Source organism: Cynara cardunculus, assembly GCF_001531365.2.
Source record: "Cynara cardunculus var. scolymus isolate 2C chromosome LG 2, CcrdV1, whole genome shotgun sequence".
NCBI classification, from domain to species: domain Eukaryota; kingdom Viridiplantae; phylum Streptophyta; class Magnoliopsida; order Asterales; family Asteraceae; genus Cynara; species Cynara cardunculus.
The window spans coordinates 35,604,249-35,610,883 of NC_037529.1; positions in this window are offsets into that span (position 1 = coordinate 35,604,249).

Consider the following 6,635-nt stretch of genomic DNA (forward strand, 5'->3'; position numbering starts at 1 on the left):
GGGACTTTATTTGGAAACATACTCCCAAGCACATCAATTTAGCATTTATATCATAGTGCAAAACAGTAAGCAAAACTTGACTAAACAACTCTTTAGCCCAACGGTTTTGACTAAACAGTTCTTTAGTCCAAAGATTTTAAATAAAGTATAGTTTGCATAACTTCATGCTTTTCTCCCAGTTTAAATAAACAAAAAACATTAAAAGTGGGACCGTGAAAAACTCACTAGTTAGCCGATGAATATCCAAGGATTTGATGACGTCTAAAGCGCTGAACGTCCTGCTCTATCCTTCCTAAACAGTCCAACGAACAGAAATTAGATTACCTATGGGTTCTCAACAGAGATATAGTCAAGTTATTTCTTATGTAATGCCAATGGGTTTTATGATTTAAAATTGATATTTTTATTAATTGCTCTAAAAATAGTCCAAAAATCTGTATATTTTGCAATCAAATCCTTTGCGCAAAAAGCTGCCATTTGGACAGAATATAAATTCCAAATCTAACATTTTTGTCTTCACAAATCATTGCCAAAAAGGAACCTTCTACAACTCTTTTTATGTCCAAATTTTATATCTACCATAAAAAGAAGTTAAACAGACTTTTTCTCAAATTTCAATAACTAAAGATGGGTTTAAGGTAATCATCATTACCCTACCCTTTTTGAGTGACAAAGCCCCCAAAACATATTGCACACCCTTCGAGTGGCGGCCATTTGGGGTTCTAAACTCATCATTTTCCAAAGAGCTTTAAATTTATTTTAAAGCTAACACATTCAACTAGCTTCTAAAAGAAGATTCAACTATTTTTAACGAGTTTTTACAAATTAATCCGATTTAGAATGCATGCGAAATTCTGTCAGCAAAGTTCTTTTCACATGGATATCTTGCATCAAGAACTTGAAGGTTCAGAACTTAACTTTATGGCCAAGAACCCACATGCAAGCCTCTTTACTAACTTTTCTTGAGTTCTAATGTTTGCAGATCATAGATTACCATCATTTTGAAGACATTTTCATGTCATTGATGTATAATCTCCCACTTTAGATTCTCCAGAAAGTATTAGTTACAAGGACGAGAAGTACGTGTGGATATGTTAGGATCTTTGTTATTACATTAAAATAAGACAACTAGGCTAATACCTTTTTCTTTGAAATCTTGAATATTCTTCAAGATTGATAGGTTTTCCAAAGATTTCTTGAAAACGAACTAGGCTGGAGTGGTTTGATTCTAGGAAGAGAGAGGGATTAGGGAGAAGAAAGGTTTTTTTTGCTAAAATGTGGATAAAATGAGAATTTTCAAAGGAGGTGGAGTATTTATATGTGGGATTTAAGAAAAGGAAATGGACCGGCTTCAAAGGCCCAAGTCCATTTAAAATTATTTTTCTTTTAATCGATTTAAAATCCATTTAACCTTATACCAAAATATAATTTGACAAAAATTGATAAAGGTATCATTATTAGATCCAAGTTTCACATTTTTGGTAAAATTATTTGGATATTCAAATGAGACTTTTATATTTTTAATTTGGACTTTAAAATTTCAACTTTATTATCTTTGGAGCATTTGTTAATGTATTTTGGCATTACATAAGTTAACTTTACCCGCTACTTGTCGAAACAAGTTCACTGAAATATATTTTGGGAGCTAAGCCAGATGAAATCCAATCAATCATGACTACATCCTAAATAAATATAGCTCTAAATATAGGTTCCTTACAAGAGTGCTAACCTGATGCTTCAAGAATGATGGATGTCACAGTCTCCCCAAGTCAGAAAAATTTCGTCCCGAAATTTATTCGTCAATCCTTAACTTTGGACTCGATTGGGAAAAAGTGGGGGTACTTGCTTTTCATGAAATCCTCTCTTTCCACGTGTACTCCGGTCCATGCCTCGAWGTCCAATGAACTTTTACAATTGGAATTTTGCTGTGCCTCAACTGCTTGACTATTTTATCCATGATTTTTAGTTGGGTTTTTCAATGAAGCGCAGATGTTCGCTAATTTGCACATCTCCCAATGGCATGACCAAAGTTTCATTGGTTAAGAACTTTTTGAGATTTGACACATGAAATGTATCATGAATAACGCTCAGCTCTTRTGGCAGTTTCAACTTATATGCCACTGGTCCAATTCTCTCGGATATTTCAAATGGACCAATATATCGAGGACCCAATTTCCCTCTTTTCCCAAATCGCATTATTCCTTTCCATGGAAAGACTTTTAGGAGTACTTTATCTCCTTTTTGAAATTCTAATGGTCTCCTCCGATTATCAGCATAACTTTTCTAGCGATCTCTTGCAGCCTTGAGTCGATCCTTGATGATTACAATYTTGTCAGTAGTCTCTTGGACAATATCAGGTCTACTTAATTGCCGATCGCCAATTTCTAGCCAACTGAGTGGAGATCTGCATTTACGTCCATATAATGCTTCATAAGGCGCGCTTATGCAAATTCGACTAATGGAAGGTGCATATCCCAGCTTCCACCAAAATTTATGGCACATGCGTGCAACATGTCTTCCAATGTCTGAATTGTTCTTTCTGCCTGTCCATCAGTTTGAGGGTGGTATGAAGTACTTAGATCCAGACGTGTACCCAACCCTCTTTGGAGTGATTGCCAAAAATCTTGACGTAAATCGACTGTCCCTATCCGAGATAATGGAGATAGGTACTCCATGCCGAGTAATTATTTCATTTATGTAAATCTAAGCCAGCTTCTCTATCTTATAATCTTCTCGGATCGGCAAAAAATGAGCAGATTTCGTCAGTCGATCTATAATCGCCCAAATTGTATCATGCCCTTTCCCAGTTCTGGGTAGCTTTGTGATGAAATCCATCGATATTTGTTCCAACTTCCATTGGGAAATCTGGGGTTATTGAAGTAGACAGGATGGTTTTTGGTGTTCAGGTTTGACCATTGCACATGTTAAGCATTTGCCTACGTGAAGTGCAATGTCTCTCTTCATTCCAGGCCACCAATAGTGTTCCTTATGATCCTTGTACATCTTATCCGCTCCCGGGTGGACTGAGTATTTTGATCGATGTGCTTCATCCAATATTATGGATCTAAGATTACCAATCTTAGGTATCCAAACCTTGTCTCCCAAGTAATAAACTCCATCTGATTTCAGTTGAAACTTAGTCTCTATGTGGTGTAGAGTTTCATTCTTCAAATTCTCCTTCCTTAATGCCTCTTTTTGATCCTCGAGAATTTGTTCCTTCAGACTGGTGCTTACTTTTGTTCCCAACGCTCTCACCCTTGTTGGTTTCACTCTTTCCTTCATACTCAGAGCATCGGCCACCACATTTGCTTTGCCGGGATGGTATTTGATTTCACAGTCGTAATCACTAAGCAGTTCAACCCATCTTCTCTGCCTCATATTTAACATCTTCTGGTTGAGGATGTGTTGAAGGCTTTTGTGATCAGTGAACACAGTGCATTTGGTACCATAAAGGTAGTGTCTCCAAATCTTAAGTGCAAATACTACGACTCCCAATTCTAGATCATGCGTAGTATAATTCTTCTCATGCACTTTGAGTTTCCTTGAGGCATATGCAATGACCTTATCTTTCTGCATTAGCACACATCCTAATCCTTGATGTGATGCGTCACAATATACAACAAAGTTTTCCGAACCCTCTGGTAAGGATAAGATAGGTGCATTACATAGTCTTTGCTTAAGGGTCTCGAATGCCTTTTTCTATTTCTCTCTCCAGACAAACTTCTTGTCTTTCTGAGTTAAGGTTGTGAGTGGTTGTGCAATCTTTGAGAAATTCGCGATGAATCGCCGATAATAGCCTGCCAAGCCAAGGAATTGACGAATTTCTGTCGGAGTTCTTGGGGCTTCCCATTTCTTAATGGCCTCAATCTTGGCAGGATCTACCTGAATCCCTTTTTCATTAACCACGTGACCAAGAAATTGTGCTTCACGAATCCAGAATTCGCATTTGGAGAATTTTGCGTACAATTTCTAGTTTCGAAGTAGCTCTAATATCATCCTCAGATGTTGCTCATGGTCCTCCTTACTTCGTGAATAAATCAGTATGTCGTCTATGAAAACGATTACAAATTTATCCAGATATGGTCTGCAAACCCTATTCATCAGATCCATAAAGACCGTCGGTGCATTGGTTAGCCCGAATGGCATAACCAAAAACTCATAATGACAATATCAGGTTCTGAATGTTGTTTTGGGAGTGTCCTCCTCTCGAATTCTCACTTGATGATATCCAGATCATAGATCGATCTTTGAAAAGTATACAACACCTTGGAGTTGATCGAATAAATCATCGATTCTGGGAAGGGGGTATCTATTCTTGATGGTCAACTTATTAAGTTCCCTATAATCAATRCACATTCGCATTGATCCATCTTTCTTTTTGACGAATAGCACCGGTGCACCCCATGGTGAGAAACTAGGTCTTATGAATCCTCTATCCAACAATTCTTGGAGTTGACCTAACAATTCTTGGAGTTGACCTGACAATTCTTGCATTTCTGATGGAGCCAATCGATATGGTGCTTTTGCCACTAGGGCAGTTCCAGGGATTAAGTCGATACCAAATTCGACTTGTCTAGGCGGGGGTAGTCCTGGTAAATCCTCAGGAAACACATCAGGAAACTCCCGAACTACAGGGAAATCATTAATACACTTCTATTTGACCTTCCTATCAACAACATGTGCCAAAAATGCGACATAATTCTTCTTTAAATACTTTCGCATCTTCATACATGATACTATCCTAATTTTTCTATCTGACTCGTCGCCTCGAATTACAATTGGGTCACTTCCTTCTTGAGGAATTCGGATAATCTTTTTTGAACAGACTATTTCAACTCGATTTTTAGATAGCTAATCCATGCCAATGACTATATCAAAGCTTCCTAACTCAATTGGAATAAGGTCTATGCTAAAATCCTTGTTGGCTAAGATTAGTGTGCAGTCCATGATTATGTCTTTCGCCTTAATTTCTTTCTTGACCATTAGCAAATTCTATTATATAAGCTTCTTTCAACCTTTAGGGTTTTAAGTTAATCTTTGGCTTAAAATCTAGTGATACAAAGCTTCTATCTGCCCCTGAACCAAATAATACCGATGCAAATTCATTATTCAAGAGAAATGTACCTGTAACCACATTGGGATCATACCTAGCTTCTTTTGCTCCAATCTCAAATGCTCGGTCCCGTGCTTGACTTTCTAGGTTTCCTTGATTGGCTGATCGGGCTTGGTTAGCATTTGTTCCTTGTTTTCTCTTTGGGCAAACATTCCTTATGTGGTCCGGACTCCTACAATCAAAACACAATCGCTTCCTGCAATCTTTCGCGGCATGGCCACCTCTGTGGCATCTTGGACAGATGATGCAATTTCTCTAGTGTGGATATTGGCATTTGTTGCACTTAGGCTTGTTTCCTTGGCTCACCACCTAGGTTTGAAACCCAAAATTCCCTGCTACTTTCCTATTCTTGTCAAATATTCCCCCAAATCTTCGATTCCCATGCTCCTCCATCTTTCTCTTTCCCTTAGCGAATTCCCCAGATCGAACAACATTATTTGTGAGTTTGGTGGCAATGTCTATTGCCTCCTGAAGGGTCTTTGGGTTTGCCGAGGTGATGTTTCCCCAAATCTCTAGAGACAATCCCCAAATATATCTCTCAATTCGAACTTCCTCAGGTGTCACCAGATGTGGCACTAAGTTCGCTAACTCATGGATTCGGGCAGTATACGCAGCTATATTTTCCCCTTGAACTCTTCCCATGAGAGTTGGTTGGCAGATTCCTGACCCCTAGTCTGAACTAAGGAGTTCCACCATGTCAGCGCTCGACCTTGTTGTAAACACGCATCATATTCTACTTTGTTTGTTTCAGAGCATTTACTAATACATTTTCCAAAGAGCTTTAAATTTACTCATCATTTTCCAAAGAGCTTTAAATTTATTTTAAATTTATTTTCCAAAGAGCTTTAAATTTATTTTAAAGCTAACACATTCAGCTAGCTTCTAAAAGGAGATTCAACTATTTTTAACGAGTTTTTACAGATTAATCCGATTTAGAATGCATGCAAGATTCTGTCAGCAAAATTCTTTTCACATGATATCTTGCATCAAGAATTTGAAAGTTCAGAACTTAACTTTATGACCAAAAACCCACATGCAAGCCTCTTTACCAACTTTTCTTGAGTTCTAATGTTTGCAGATCATAGATTACCATCATTTTGAAAACATTTTCATGTCATTGATGTATAATCTCCCACTTTAGATTCTCCGGAAAGTTTTAGTTACAAGGACGAGAAGTATGTGTGGATATGTTAGGATCTTTGTTATTACATTAAAATAAGACAACTAGGCTAATACCTCTTTCTTTGAAATCTTGAATATTCTTCAAGATTGACAGGTTTTCCAAAGATTTCTTGAAAATGAACAAAGCTGGAGTGGTTTGATTCTAGAAAAAGAGAGGGATTAGGGAGAGGAAAGGTTTATTTTTGCTAAAATGTGGATAAAATGAGAAATTTCAAAGGAGGTGGAGTATTTATATGTGGGATTTAAGAAAAGGAAATGGGCCGGCCTCAAAGGCCCAAGTCCATTTAAAATTATTTTTCTTTTAATCGATTTAAAATCCATTTAACCTTATACCAAAATA